Below are 15,658 nucleotides of genomic sequence, written 5' to 3' on the forward strand. Positions count from 1 at the left end.
CATCTTCTCCATTTGGTCTCATCTTTTGAGGTAGGGATAACTACTCATATTTATGGTCTTTGACATAAACTTTTAGTCATTTTGTTATAATGTTGAAGTTGGGTAATTTTGGATGTTAGGGTTTCAATTATATAAAGAGGGGTTTTGTTCTTTGGGCCAATACATGTGTATTTTGGGTCTCAAATGAGGTTATTGTGTTTGTTGTTGATATTGAAACATTTTGGTCAATGTTAAGAAGGAGGGAGAAAAACCCTAATTTTTGTTATGAATTAATTTATATAATTAATTTGGGAATGTTATGGGAATATGAAATTAAGTTGGAAATGATGAAATTAGCTTAATATGAGATGGAATGGTGGAGTCGGATTTATTAATCGCTCACTTTTGAAATTGTTAATAAATTATCTGTTGATGCATTTATTATCTGTTTAGAAATAACTGCTTTGGGTTATCGGTGGAGGATAGTCATGATTGTTGTAGATACTGCATGATGATTAGGTGAATTAAAACTAATCAGTTGAATATATCATCGAATATGACGGTTGGAATAACACATCGAATCTGCGTATTGATTGATCGTGTATATGATAATTGTTTATATACATTGTATTGTGTGGGAGGAGATAAGGGATGTACTCCACGGTTTGGGAGGAGATAGGGGATGGACTGCTAAACTGGATATTGTTTGGGAGGAGATAGGGGATGGACTCCATTGATACAGCAAATCTGTGTATCATTTATGAAGTATGGAAGTGTTTTAATATGACATTGATACAGCAAATATGTGTATCTATTGTGAAGTATGAAAGTGTGTTGTAGGAGTCGTAATCTCATTTAAATTGTTTGGCTAGGTTCTGAGCCATGTTTATGAATTGAAGATTGGTTAAGTAAAGGAAAGTAAATTGAAACACAGACATATTTGTCATAGAATTGGATTGTGTTGTGCGTTGGTTTGTATGAGTTAAACATTTATCAAATGCTAATGTTTTAGTTATTTCTCATATTATGTTTAGCATATCTCTACTGGGCATTGGCTCACCCTATATGGGACATCATTTTCAGGTGCAGGTGATATGCCGCCTCCAAGGATGTAGCTTGGGAGGTTGTAGAAGCTGAATGCTTCCTTTTTGTGATTATTTTGTGTATTACATGTATATCAAGCTAAGGGCTTATTTTGTGTAAAGAGTTAGAACTCTATTTTTTGTTGAACCCAAGTGTTGACTTGGAAAGTTGTAAGCCTATAAGGCATTTACTTTTGTTGTCAACATGTAATATCTCTTGTAAGAATACTCTGATGTTGGGAATATAATATCTCTTTCTTGTATTATGGATGTATGATTATGGGTTTATTTTGAAGGCGTTACATCTGCTGTCGAATGTTACATGAAACAATATGGTGCATCAGAGGAAGAAGTGCTCGTTGAATTTTAAAAGCAGGTTACTAATGCGTGGAAAGACATAAATCAAGAGTGTCTTCGCCCAACAGCAGTCCCAATGCGTCTCTTGTTGTGAGTAGTCAATCTTGCACGAATGATGGATGTTTTATACAAGGACGAAGATGAATACACACATTCTAGAACCAAGCTCAAAGGTTTTGTGACCTCGGTGCTTATCGATTTAGTGCCAACATCAACATACAAAGAATAAAAGCCAATCACAAATTGGAGACATAATGTCTATGGACTGACAAGATTTTTCAAAAATAGATCCACCAGTAAATTCTATAAAATCTTATTTATACATATGTATTGTGTGTGTAGTTTTTTTTTTTTTTTTTTTTGGCTTATTTGATTTTTATATTTGTAACAGAACTAGTATTATTCTACAAATAATTCTCTTTGTAACAGGAAGTCCGGATTAATCTCTTTCCTGAAAGATTGTAATATGATATGAAATCATTTTTAAAAAAGGAATTTTTTGTTAGCATCATCATATTTGTACACCTCAAACTCAAAGCAATATTTGAAAATAACCGAGTTAAATAGTCATGTTGGCACCATAAATCTGCAATTTTATTAGTTATTACTTATATAATTGCAGGACATATGGCACCCTCCTACTCATTTGGAGGTTATGGAGAACAAAGTAGAGAACGTAAAGCATGAAGTGGAGGTTGAAGGAAGTTATAGAAGATCATGGAGTATGAAATGGATGAGGTGGAAGAGTGGGTGATTTTAGGTAGTTTTTTCCTACAATGTTTACCTATAAATAGCCATTCATGGCTACATTGTAAAAAGCCCATCCAAAAACTCAAATCAAAGACAATATTTCTATTTTTCTTGTCATTTATATTTCATACACTTAATTTTCTGCACTTTATTTTATGCACTTCATTTTCGAAGCATAGGAGTAAAGGTAGATTTTCTATACTTTATTTTATGTACTTCCTTTTCAAAGTATATGAGTAGAAGTAATTAATGGTTACTTTGATTTTTCACTCAATCACACCCCGATTGTTCACTCAATCATTTTTCTCCGTCTCCATCCTTCTTCTTTTAATTTTTCTTTTTCCTACACTTGGCAATTTTGAAGTCCTCCTCGTTGAGGCAAAAGAACCGTCAACGTAATCGCTTGATAATTGGCTTGAATTTAATCTGTAAGGATTTTTCAATCCTTACTGGTGTTGGAAAAATGGGTTTTTGGTGACCTTAATTAAATATTAAAGTGGGCCCCAACCATCTATTGTGTTGGGTCCAAGTTGGTCTAGATACCTTGCAATGAGAGATCTTTACATGTAACAATCCACATTTATGTCTTAGTCATGTTCATGAGCATTTTTATGATTATGACTCGTTAAGCTTGCATTTGTATGTTTGTGACTTGTTTTGTCTAAGTAAGGTCCATGTCTTGTTTTGTGTTTATGTGATTTGCCTAAGTGTTGTGTGCATGTTTTGTTCCTTCCTTGCTGCCTCAAGCCTAGGTCATGTCAAGCTTAGGTCACGCCAAGCCTAAGTTATGTTAAGCCAAGATCATTCCAAGCCGAGGTCATCTTCAGTCTAGAATTATCTTGGAACCACTTTGTTTGACCTCCATCTTCGCCCTGACATATCGGCCGAGATGTCATTATCTAGGCCGAGATGTTCATCACCAAGGCCGAGATGTGTATTATCTAGGCCGAGATGTTGCCTTTGCACCTAGGTGATCTTGTCCTGGAGTGGTATGACCTAGACCGAGGTGTGGCACATCTAGGCCAAGGTGTGGCACAGCTTAGTCAAGTGTTGTCCTTCCTAACCGAGGTCATTGTCACCTTAGTTGCCGAAGCTTTGTCCTTAGCCGATGTCATCACTTGCCGGAGTGCCTTACCGGGTAGCTTGTTAGATAGACTTTGTCATAGTCTGGTCTTGTCAATCTATCACCTTTTTTAGGAGAGCCAACCAGCCATTGCCACGTGTCCGAGCTGAGTGTTAAGTTAGCCGGCAAAGAGAGAAACCTATCATTTGTTATATCCTTGCTTTGAAGAAGAGAAAGAAGCTCTAGAAGAAGGAGAGGAGTTCTTGAGGGAGAGTAGATTTCCAAGCTTGATCTCTAGAGATTGAACCGTTAGATTCGTGTTCTAAGGTTAGATTCTTGATCTGCTCTTGTCGTTCTTCATGTTCATGTTATTGCATTACATGATTGAATATGATTTGTAAGCCATGCATTGTTTTGAAGTTCGGTTTTAGAAAGAGAAAATAGTATTCATGTGTTCTTCAAGAAAAGTCATGTTTTGATCCGAAAGCTCATGCCTAGATCCATGTTTTTGTGTTTGTTTCCATATGATCTTCAAGTATGGGTACCCAGGTCCATGCTTTCAAACTCATAGCATGAAATCCCAAATTTTGTAATAAAGAAGTTATGATTTTAGCATTCATATTCTTCATGATCTTCATGTTCATGTTCTTCCTGTTCTTCACAGGTGGAAACCCAAATCTCCAGACCTCATTTCCCTAAGTGTAGTCGCGGAGATCACTCTCACCTAGACCTCACACTTAGGCCAAGCATCGTATCTCACCTTGTCCTACCTTGCATGATCACTTACACCTTTAGTTTGTCTTGTGCGCACCTCGGCATGCAGCCGCATGCCGAAGCCTAGGTAGCCACACCTCGGCCAGGGGGTGTAGGACCTCAGCAAAGACCTAGTTGGTACCCAGCATGTCTTCCTGACATGTAAAACAGTGTTTTGACTTCCAGCATGTTTTCCCGAGATCGTTTGCATGTATGTAAGACTTGTTTGAGAAGTACGTTCAGTATACTTTGCCATGTGTTTGTAGGACTTGGACCTTTGCCTTGATCCCGACGTCCCAAGAACTATGTGAGTAGTATTTTTAATAAAGTTATGTTATAAAGATTTGGTAAAGCCTTGTTTCGTTTTGATAAAAGCATTTGATCAAGCATGAATGATTACCCCTATTTTTATGTATCAAGTAAGCTTTGTTTTGATGACATTCTCGGAAAGTCCTCAGTGCCAGGGGACTATAATGCAACTGCACATCTTGTTTTGAAAGTCCCTTGTGCTGGAGAACTCTAAACTTTCGCAGTACTCTCGTGGTAAGGGGCTACGGACCTTTGTAACATAGGTCCCTTGTGCTGGAGGACTCTAAACTTTCGCAGTACTCTCATGTTAAGGGGCTACGGGCCTTTGTAACATAGGTCCCTTGTGCTGGAGGACTCTAAACTTTTGCAGTACTCTTGTGTTAGGGGGCTACGGGCCCTTGTAACATAGGTCCTTTGTGCTAGAGGATTCTAAACTTTTGTAGCACCCTTGTTTGAGATATCTCTCTTGTTTTGTCTTATTTTGCCACTGACGGTCTACCGCGTGGGTCTTGTAAGTCCGGAATGTCATCCCTTGTATTATGTAGATGCTATTAACATCCAAAGTAAGTAAGTAAGTAAGTTTTGTAAGATCAAGTTGATGAACTAGATTCATCCCATGTTTTGAACAAGCTATGATATGTATGTTTTGCAAAGACCTCGGGAATCATTCATTTAACCCCTTTATTACTTGTATCATTCACTAAGTATCCAAGCTCACCCTCCCTATGTATGTATGTAGGTAACAAGCAAAAAGTCGGCTACGCCGAGATGTGTGTTTTGTATGTATGTTATGTCGGCAGTGAGGATGTCGACAATCTGGAAGATTATGTCTCTTGACTTGTATTTCATATATTTTGTTTATGTCGGCTTGAGAAACCTTTTATCAAGATGTAATATGTATTTTTGTACTTCATTTTATTTGTATTCAAGTTGTAAAGCTATGTAATGTTGTATGCCATTCCATTTGACTTATGCACGGCTCTTATGGACTAGTTAGACTTGTATATATTGCTTCCGCACTTGTGAGCCCCATATATTTATACTCTGATTGTGTGTGAATTTTGTAAGTGGCCTTCGGTAATCTCGGATTACTGGCCATCACGGCACCATCCTACTAGGGGTGGTTTGGGGTCGTGACATTACACCACAAAACGGATGGCCAAAAACCATTGAAAATTAAATGAGAAATTGCCTCATAAAGTTAGCTTCATGAAAGAGGTAGTGGGATTAGTGTGTATAACATGTTTGTAACTCCTGCAATATTGCAAAGGTTAATGGTGCATTAGTGACCAACCATAAAGGCTGGAGGCTCCTCCTCTCTTCCCTATACATGTATAAATTGAGACCCTCCTGTCTAGTCTCAACACATAAATTTTTGCTTCCATTTTACATGTCAGTTTACTAGAAAGTTCCTACAGTGAGAGAGTGCTACCACGGTTTTTGTTCGCTAAGCTAGACAGAGAGTGCTTCTGCCGTAGCTAGTTTTTGACAGTCATATCCTAGGAGACAAACGCCAGAATTCCTCAAGCACTCGACCCGTGAGGCGGCAAAAATCTGTTTTAAGGAAACTGCTACAGTACAGGCTTCGGTTTTCTTTCTTTACTATTTTAATCTATTGCGTATTTCTGTTGTAATTTAGTTGTAATTCTCAGCATGTGTTCTTGGTATATAATTTTGATTTATTCGTGAATCTATTTATTTAATTTCACAATTTGGACAACAAGCTTAAAATAGATTTTTTGTGTTTATCATGAAATTAGATAATTAGATTCATATGTATTGTGTAAGAATTGGTGTTCTTGGTTTTTTTTTTTTTTTTTTCTCCCCACCGAACCACCTGTATGGTTTATTTTCATAACCTGTTTAATTAGCATTTCAATTTCTTGGAATCAATAGGCTGCTATTACATATGTTGTTGCTTGTGTCAATCTTTAATTATAATAAAACATATAAATATAGATAGATGCATGCTACTGTTTCATGGTTTAATTCATAGGATTGCTCAGGTTGTGTTTCTGGGCCACATGTTTTTTTTTTTTTATAAACATAATAAACGGAAAAAAAAAAAAAAATGAACCTGTTTCTTTTTGGTTCTTGAAACAACTTGAATTTGTTTTGTAGTATGTCTGCCTGATTAAATCGAACTGCAACTATTTTGTGGAGCGTAATCACCCACGGTCTTGTGAATTCAGTCCACTGTGTAAGGCATCAACTCATGATTTTGTATGATAAAATGATATTCCACTATTATTCAATTTAATTGGTATGCTATGCCATTAATTACATATATGAAATCATGATTACAAATCCTTATTTAGATTAGAAAATTTATATATGTTATGGTATGTGTGAATTTTATGGATTTAATTTAATCAGACTGCTTAGTTTTTCTTGCATAACTTGTGTACTTATTTGGTTCTACTATAATTTTATTGTATGAGCATGATCCATAATTTCCTACCATGCTTTGCATGTTTTTATTTTTTAATTTTATAACATAATTTGCATGTTCAAAATTTTCTAGATTTTAATTTTTTGTTCATGCTTATTGTTTCTAAAATTATGTTTATCACCTTATTCACATGTGTGTTTCATGGTTATTGTTTTGAATAAATTCATATGTAACTCTTGCATATTAATTTAATTTAAATATTTGAATTTTACATGTTTATTAATTAAATTTTATAGCCTATTTTGTCTAACTTTATTCACATGTTTATTATGTAATAATTGATATATAACTCATAACAATAATTTTTAATTTGATTATTTGTAATTATAAATTTTAAGGTTTTGTAACTTGTCTAATTTATTTACATATTTATTGTGTAAATTAAATTGTACATTTAGTTTTGTAGTTTAAATTTTATATGTGTAACTTATATTGTATTTTAATTTTCACTTAATGTGCTATTCATGATAGTGCTAGAAAGGTTAAATACAAGGGTTTTTTTTTTAATTAGTTACATTGTATTATATTGTGGTTTGTTACTAACTTTCTGTGTAGGCATACCTAAGCGTGGAAAGGAATTGTTTTTGGAAAAATAATAATCCTATTTAGATTGGTTTACTTTTGTTTATAATTTAAGCATTTTTTTGCTTGAGATTTATTAGTAGTTACTTGCCAATTTTTTAAGCAAGGTTGTTTGCTTGGCATATTAAAGCATTTTATTTGCTTGTATGGTTGTAGCAATTTTTTAAATTGCTGGTCATTTGGTTAGCAATTTTTAATTGCTTATAAGTGTTGGACCTTGGTTTGTTTAAACTTAGTTTATCTCTTGGAAAATTTAATTCTTAAAATTGTTTATCATGAACTAGGAGTCAACATGCTCTTGAAAGTTTTGTCAAAAGGTTAACTGAGTTTTAAGTTGAATAAATGTGACCTCTCCAATCTTCCTGAAAACATTCTTGACCATGTTCGATTCTAGATTAAGTGGTGAGACTAGTTTTGAATTAAATTTCTAACTATGAGATTTTCTAAGGATTAAGTTTAATTTCTGAAAACACAAAAAGTAATATTTTGTTGTATTTTTTAGAAATGACAACTGTCACCAATGATGTTGCTACTCCTAATGTTGGTGAGGATCTGAACCCCGAGGCAACTGACTTGCCAACCCCAACTGTGATCTCTGTGGTCAACCCTAGTGTTACTCCGGCTGTTCTAGGAGGACTGCTCAGTCACCATGAGAGCACAGAGAAATTTGTTGGGGTGAACTTCAAGAGATGGCAACAAAAGATGTTGTTCTACTTGACCACGCTGAACCTTGCAAAGGTTTTGAGCGAGGATCCTCCAGCTATGGCAGAGAATGAGCCAGGCAGGTAGAAAGTCATAACGCTTGACACATGGAAGCAGACAAACCATCTTTGTTGGAACTATGTGTTCAACAGCTTGGCAGACTCACTCTACAATGTGTTTTGTGCCAAGAGCTCAGCAAAAGAGTTATGGGAATCTCTAGACAAAAAGTACAAAACTGAGGACGCTGGGCTAAGAAATTTATGGTTGGCCGGTTCCTGGGCTTTAAAATGATAGATTCAAAAATTGTGATAAGCCAAGTCCAGGAGTTCCAAGTGATCTTGCATGAAATTCATGCTGAGGGGATAACTCTGAATGAGTCATTCCAAGTTGATATGATCATTGAGAAACTTCCCAATGGTTAGAAGGACTTCAAGAACTACTTGAAGCACAAGTGCAAAGAAATGTCAATTGAAGACTTGATTGTGCGACTCCGAATTGAGGAGGATAATAGAAAGAAATGAAGGAGTACCTCCTTAATGAAGGCCAATGTCATTGAGCATGGAAGATCTTCTGAGGTGAGGAAGAAGCCCCCTGTGAACAAGGGCTCAAAGTTGGGGCCAAGGGGTGGTGTTACAAAGAAGCCGGCATACAAGCCGCAGGAACCTGGTTATCGATTCTTAGGGAAGTGCTACAACTGTGGTAGCGATGGGCATCAGGCTAGTGACTGCCGTAAGCAGACGAAGCCATACAAGACCAAACCACGTGCTCACATGGAAGATATGCAAGAGCACTCCCATGATGAGGATGACATGCACTTGTCTGCCGTTGTCTCTGAGGTGAATTTGGTGGGTTTAAACCTAAAAGAATGGTTGATTGATACTGGAGCTACACGCCACATGTGCGCCGAAAAGAAGCTGTTTACAACTTTCAAGCCGATTACAAACGGTGAGAAGTTGTTTATGGGAAACTCTGCTACCTCCATTGTTGAGGGGAAAGTAAAGGTGGTCCTGAAGCTGACCTCAGGAAATGATCTGACCTTGAATGAAGTCCTGTATGTTCCGAACATTCGTAAGAATCTTGTCTCAGGGTCTCTTTTCAGCAAACATGATTTTCGCACGGTCTTCGAGTCTAACAAGGTCATTCTGACCAAGAGCGGAGTGTATGTGGTTAAGGGATATATGTTGGGGGGTATGTTCAAACTCAGTGTAATAACTATTATCCTAAAGATGAATAAAACTGCATCTTCTTCTGCTTACATGTTTGAGTCTTCCAATTTGTGGCATGGTAGACTAGGACATGTGAACTTTGAATCTTTACGTAGATTAATCAAGTTAGATCACATACCATCTTTTAAGATTAATCCAAAACACAAGTGTGAAACTTGTGTTGAAGCGAAGTTGACAAGATCTTCGTTTCATTCTATTGAAAGAAGTTTAGAGTCGTTGGACTTAGTGCATAGTGATGTGTGTGATTTAAGGTTTATACAATCACGTGGTGGCAATAAGTACTTCATCACTTTTGTTGATGATTGCACTAAGTATTGTTATGTCTATTTGCTCAAAAGCAAAGATGAGGCTATTGACAAATTTTTTCTCTATAAGAATGAAGTTGAGAATTAATTAGGCCGTAAGGTTAAGGCTTTAAGAAGTGATCATGGTGGTGAGTATGAATCACCATTTATTGAGATTTGTGCTCAATCCGGGATTATCCACCAAACCACGGTGTGTTATTCTCCTCAGTCAAATGGGATTGCTAAGCGAAAGAATAAAACGCTAAAGGAAATGATAAATGCAATGTTAATAAGTTCTGGATTGCCACAAAACATGTGGAGGGAAGCAATTCTCTCCACGAATTACATTCTAAATAAGGTACCCACGGAAGAAGGTGGGCAAGACCCGTATGAGTTATGAAGAGGCGTTAAGCCTTCTTATAAATTCTTACGAATATGGGGGTGTTTTGCAAAAGTGGCCTTACCTACACCCAAACGGGTTAGGATAGGCCCGAAATCTGTGGATTGTATATTCATTGGTTATGAACATAATAGTAGTGCATATCGGTTTCTTGTACATAAGTCTGAAATTTCAGACATACACAAGAATACCATCATGGAGTCAAGGAATGCATGTTTCTTTGAAGACATTTTTCCTTGCCAAACCCAAGAAGGGGTTCCAAGGTCTTTAGAGCAAGTTGATGAGCTTGCTAGTGATGATGATCATTTTGATGATCAAGATCAAGGTGATGATCAAATTGAGGTTTTAGATGAGCCTAGAATGAGTAAAAGGGCTAGGATGTCTAAGTCTTTTGGTCCAGACTTCATGGCTTATATGGTTGAGAACGAACCTCAAACTTTCCATGAAGCTATGACTTCTCCTGAGAGTCCTTTGTGGAAAGAAGTGATCAAAAGTGAGATTGACTCCATCTTATATAACCACACCTGAGAGTTGGTGGATTTACCTCCAGGTAGTAAGCCTTTAGGCTACAAGTGGATTTTTAAAAGAAAAATGAAGGTCGATGGATCAATTGATAAGAATAAGGCTAGGCTCATTATCAAAGGGTACAGGCAACAAGAAGGCCTGGATTACTTTGATACGTACTCACCTGTAACTAGGATAACATCCATTCGCATGGTGATTGTGATAGCAGGTTTGCGCAATCTGGAGATACACTAGATGGATGTAAAGAAAACTTTCTTAAATGGGGATTTGAATGAAGAAATCTACATGGAGCAACCTAAAGGGTTTTCAGCTCCAGGGCAAAGCAAGAAAGTCTATAAACTTGTCAAATCATTGTATAGTTTGAAGTAAATGCCTAAACAATGGCATGAGAAGTTTGATAACGTAATGTTGTCAAGTGGGTTTAGAATCAACGACTGTGACAAGTGTGTTTATGTCAAAGACACTGATAGAGGTTATGTCATTTTGTGTCCATATTTTAATGATATACTCATTATAGGTAGTAATGATGAAATGATCAAAACTACCAAGAAGTTGTTAAACTCTAAGTTTGACATGAAGGATATGGGCATTGCAGATGTTATTTTGGGAATTAAGATTACCAGAACATCTGGTGGAATTGTATTTTCTTAGTCTCATTATGTTGATAAGACACTTGAGAAGTTTAGTGGATCAGATACGAGTGTGTCACCGACACCTGTAGACTTAAGTCTACATTTTACCAAGAATAATAAAGAGAGTGTCTTTCAATTAGAATATTCTCGGGTAATTGAAAGTTTGATGTATCTAATGAGTTGTACTAGGCCAGATATAGCCTACTCGGTTAGCAAGCTTAGTAGATACAAGAGTAATCCCGATGCTACTCATTGGAAGGGCATTGTGCGGGTGTTAAGGTATTTACGCTACACGCGGGATTATGGGATGCATTATACTCGATATCCAGCAGTGCTAGAAGGCTATAGTGACGCGAATTGGATATCAGATATAAAGGACTTAAAGTCCTCTAGTGGATATGTGTTCAATCTTAGTGGGGCAGTTGTGTCTTGGAAATCTTCCAAGCAAACGTGTATATCTAGATCAACGATGGAATCATAGTTTATTGCTTTAGATAAAGCAACGGAAGAAGCTGAATGGCTTTGCCATTTCATTGAACATATCCCACGTTGGTCTAAACATGTGCCAACTATTTGTATTCATTGTGATAGTCAATCTGCAATTGGTAGGGCACAAAGTAATATGTATAACGGAAAGTCTAGACATATCCGTCGTAGACATAATTTCATACGACAACTGCTCTCGAATGAAGTTGTCTCTATAGACTATATAAAGTGTAAGGACAACATTGCGGATCCACTAACCAAAAGCTTAAATCAAGTGTTAGTTAAGACGTCGTCAAAAGGAATAGGGTTGAGGCCTTTGGAAGTTACTGGAATGGAAACCCAACCTAGCTGACTGGAGATCCCAAGATCTAGGTTCAATTGGACAACCTAAATGCATGTAACAATGGTATGTCATTGTGAGGGTAAAACCCTCCAACCATTCCTTTAAACAGTGATACCTGCGGAGGTGAAGGTCAAGAAAAGCTTTTAATGACTCTTATGTGTTGAGGATTCAAACAGGGTATAGCAGGATACTTTGAAGAGTCACCTATGTGAGTGTGAAGTGGGGCCACTTCTAGAAGAATTGAAAAGGCCAAAATTCTTTGAAACCACTCGTTGAACCAGGCTAGTGCTCAGGGCCATACAGGGCACACCAGTGAGAAAGAATGGTGGTAGGAGTAATTACCGTGTGAGATCTATTGTCTCAGTTTACATAAACGGTAGAGCAATTCAAGATGTCATATTCACTGATCAGCCGGTATACTTGATAGGTTTTCGCTAGGAGAGGTTCAAAGCCAAAAACTACCTTCTCTAATGCCGGGGTTAGTCCGTTGTACTCTCTTTCCGAGTCATTATTGTTGAACGGTGTCCGTTTGTTAAGTTATTCGGTCAATTTTTATTCATGTGGGGATTGTTGGAAAAATGGGTTTTTGGTGACTTTAATTAAATATTAAAGTGGGCCCCAATCATCTATTGTGTTGGGTCCAGGTGGGTCTAGATACTTTGTAATGAGATCTTTACACCACAAAAAGAATGTCCAAAAATCATTGAGAATTGAATGAGAAATTGCCTCATGAAGTTACCTTCATGAAAAAGGTAGTGGGATTAGTGTGTAAAATATGTTTGTAACTCCTGCAATATTGCAGAGGTTAATGGTGCATTAGTGACCAACTATAAAGGCAGGTTAATAGTGCATTAGTGACCAGCCATAAAGGCTGGAGGCTCCTCCTCTCTCCCCTATACATGTATAAATTGAGACCCTCCTGTCTAGTCTCAACACAAAAATTTTTGCTTCCATTTTACAAGTCAGTTTGCCATAAAGCTCCAACACTGAGAGAGTGCTGCCACGATTTTTGTTCGCTAAGCTAGACAGAGAGTGCTTCTGCTGTAGCTGGTTTTTTACCGTCGTATCTTGGGAGACAGACGCCAGAATTCCTCAAGCACTCGACCCGTGAGGCGGTGAAAATCTGTTTTAAGGAAATTGCTACCGTGCAGGCTTCGGTTTGCTTTCTTTACCATTTTAATCTATTGCGTATTTCTGTTGTAATTTAGTTGTAATTTTCAGCATGTGTTCTTGGTATATAATTTTGATTTATTCGTGAATCTATTTATTTAATTTCACAATTTGGACAACAACTGGCACGCTTACATTTATGATATTTTCTTTTGTAGGAAAAATAAGCCAACAAATTCAATTTGTGACAAGTGGAAAACAATGAATCGAGCTCGGCATTATGTCCAAGTTGTGATATTCCTAGGACTATAAGAAAAAATTGGTGAACCAAGCTTCAAGATCAACTGATTTCAATTTTTGGTACTGGATTGAAAATAAATTACTATAGCAAAATGATTTTATATTTTGATTATATAAGTGTTAAAAAATAAGCGATTAATGTTAAAAATAAAAATAAGAAAAATAATACATTTATAAAGCAATCACCATTTTTCTTCATTTATTTATTTTATTTTATTTTTGGGTGAAATTTTATATTTTGATTAGATATTAAAAATTTTCCTCAATTGGAGCAAATCAAATAAATTTCTACCACTTTCTCAAACCCATTGAAACCTCAGTCGACAATTATCTGTTACTAAAAGCTCAAGATGGGTCCAAATCAACTGCACTAAAACCAATTGATATGTTTTTAATTTAAATTATTTGTCCATTTTCATTAAGTAAAAGCAGCAAAAAAATTGATACTTTAATTATTAAACTTAATATTGGCGTACATAAAATATCTAAATATTTTTTTCTTTGAGTTTGATAATTAAATACCCATTTTTTTCATCAATTTTATTTAACGAAAATAGAAAATTGGTTTATATTGAAAATAAATATAAAAAAAATAAAAAATAAAAACTAAAGATTCATTTTATTAGGTCAAACTTTGAATTTTTTTTTTAATATATTTATAAGGCTCTATTTGATTAGAAAGAAATAAATGATGAAAAGTGAAAATGGTATAAAGTGAAGAAAAAATTAAGAAAATAAATTTTCTTGTATGAATTAATTAGGATGAAAATTTTCAAGGAAATAAGAATCCCAATTATAAGTAACTACTTTTACAACAAATTTAAACTTACTTGTATTTTTTTTTGCAAGAACTACAAGCTTAGGTACCATGCTATTATGAGTTATACAAGAAAATTAACTTTCTTGTAACTTTCACCACTTTCATGCTTAACAAATTTAGAAAAAAATTATTTTTTTTTTCAATTTGCTTCATTTTCTATTATTTTCATCCTAACCAACATAAGTATTTACCTTTTCATTCAGAGTAAGGCCATCTCCAACACTGTACCAAATCCATCACCAAATTCAAATTTGGTGAAAAATATCCTTTTTTCTGCTCTAATGATTTCATCAAACATATATCAAATTGAGAATATAAAAAATATTTGACCAAACTAAGGATGTCTGACACCTTTTGGCATTTTACTATGCATAGTCGTTGAGTGTTAGGTCGGCTGGACGTCCGGCCGGATGTCTACCCAGTCATCCTCTTAATTGAGTGTATGTATATTTCTCTCTTTGTTTTTGTTTCAACTTTATGTATTTTACACACACTAGTTCTAGAGAGAGAGAGAGAGAGAGAGAGAATGAGAGTTCTTCTCCACCACCATCGTCGTTCGTCTACCTCCTCTTCCCTCAAGAACATAGATTCTTCCATCTCCGTAAGTTCTAAATTCATTTTCTTTTTTTCTTTTTTCTGTTTTGTGATTTGATTACTTTAATGCATAGCGTTAATTATGGGTTTTCCCATTTGTTTATAGCGATCCATGCTTAGATCCAATCCACTTATTGCTTTTGAGTCTAGGAAACCATATTCGTGATGGTCGTTCTTTTCTCTTCATATTTGGTTTTGGCTTCGGGGGTCGACACTGCCCTTGTTAGGGTTGACACTACCCTCTTATCTTTGTTTTGTTCAACTCCAAGGGTCGACACCATCTTGCTGTTGTGTTCTTGGAATAACTACTGAAATTTAGTGTCGACACCTGCCGTGGAGGTATCGACACTTGTCTTTTGTTGTTGGCCTCAAGGGTCGACACCAGTCTAGGAAGGATCGACCCTTGTCTATTGCTGAATCTAGGTTTGATTGCTGAAATTTAGTGTCGACACCTTAGGTCCAAGGGTCAACACCTTAGTTACTGCCAGCATTGTTTTTCTTCACTTCTTCCTGAAGGATCGACACCAGTCTAAGAAGGGTCAACCCCTGTGAGTTCTTTTCCAGATTTTTAGTAGGTTTTGGGCCCTACTTCTTGGGGATTTTGACTTGTTCTTTTTGGTTGACTTTGGGACTTCTTTTCACTTTGACCTAGCACTATAAATAGGTCTCTCACTTAACATTTTCTTCACTTTATCTTCTCTTTTCCCTCTCTAAACCGTAAGACACACACTCTCTCTCTCTAAAATCACTTTTTCGCTCAAAGATCTTTAGATATTCTCACTTGGAAGCATCTCCTCACCATGCACCTTTGAGATTAAGTGTAGAGCTTGTCAAGGGCCTCGTTTTGATCGAAGCAAATCGTTGTTTCGTCATGGTCAATTTTTGGTCTTTTCTTCCTTATCCCTCTTC

This window comes from Camellia sinensis, chromosome 8 (genome assembly GCF_055761805.1).
Source record: "Camellia sinensis isolate YWXY chromosome 8, ASM5576180v1, whole genome shotgun sequence".
NCBI lineage: Eukaryota > Viridiplantae > Streptophyta > Magnoliopsida > Ericales > Theaceae > Camellia > Camellia sinensis.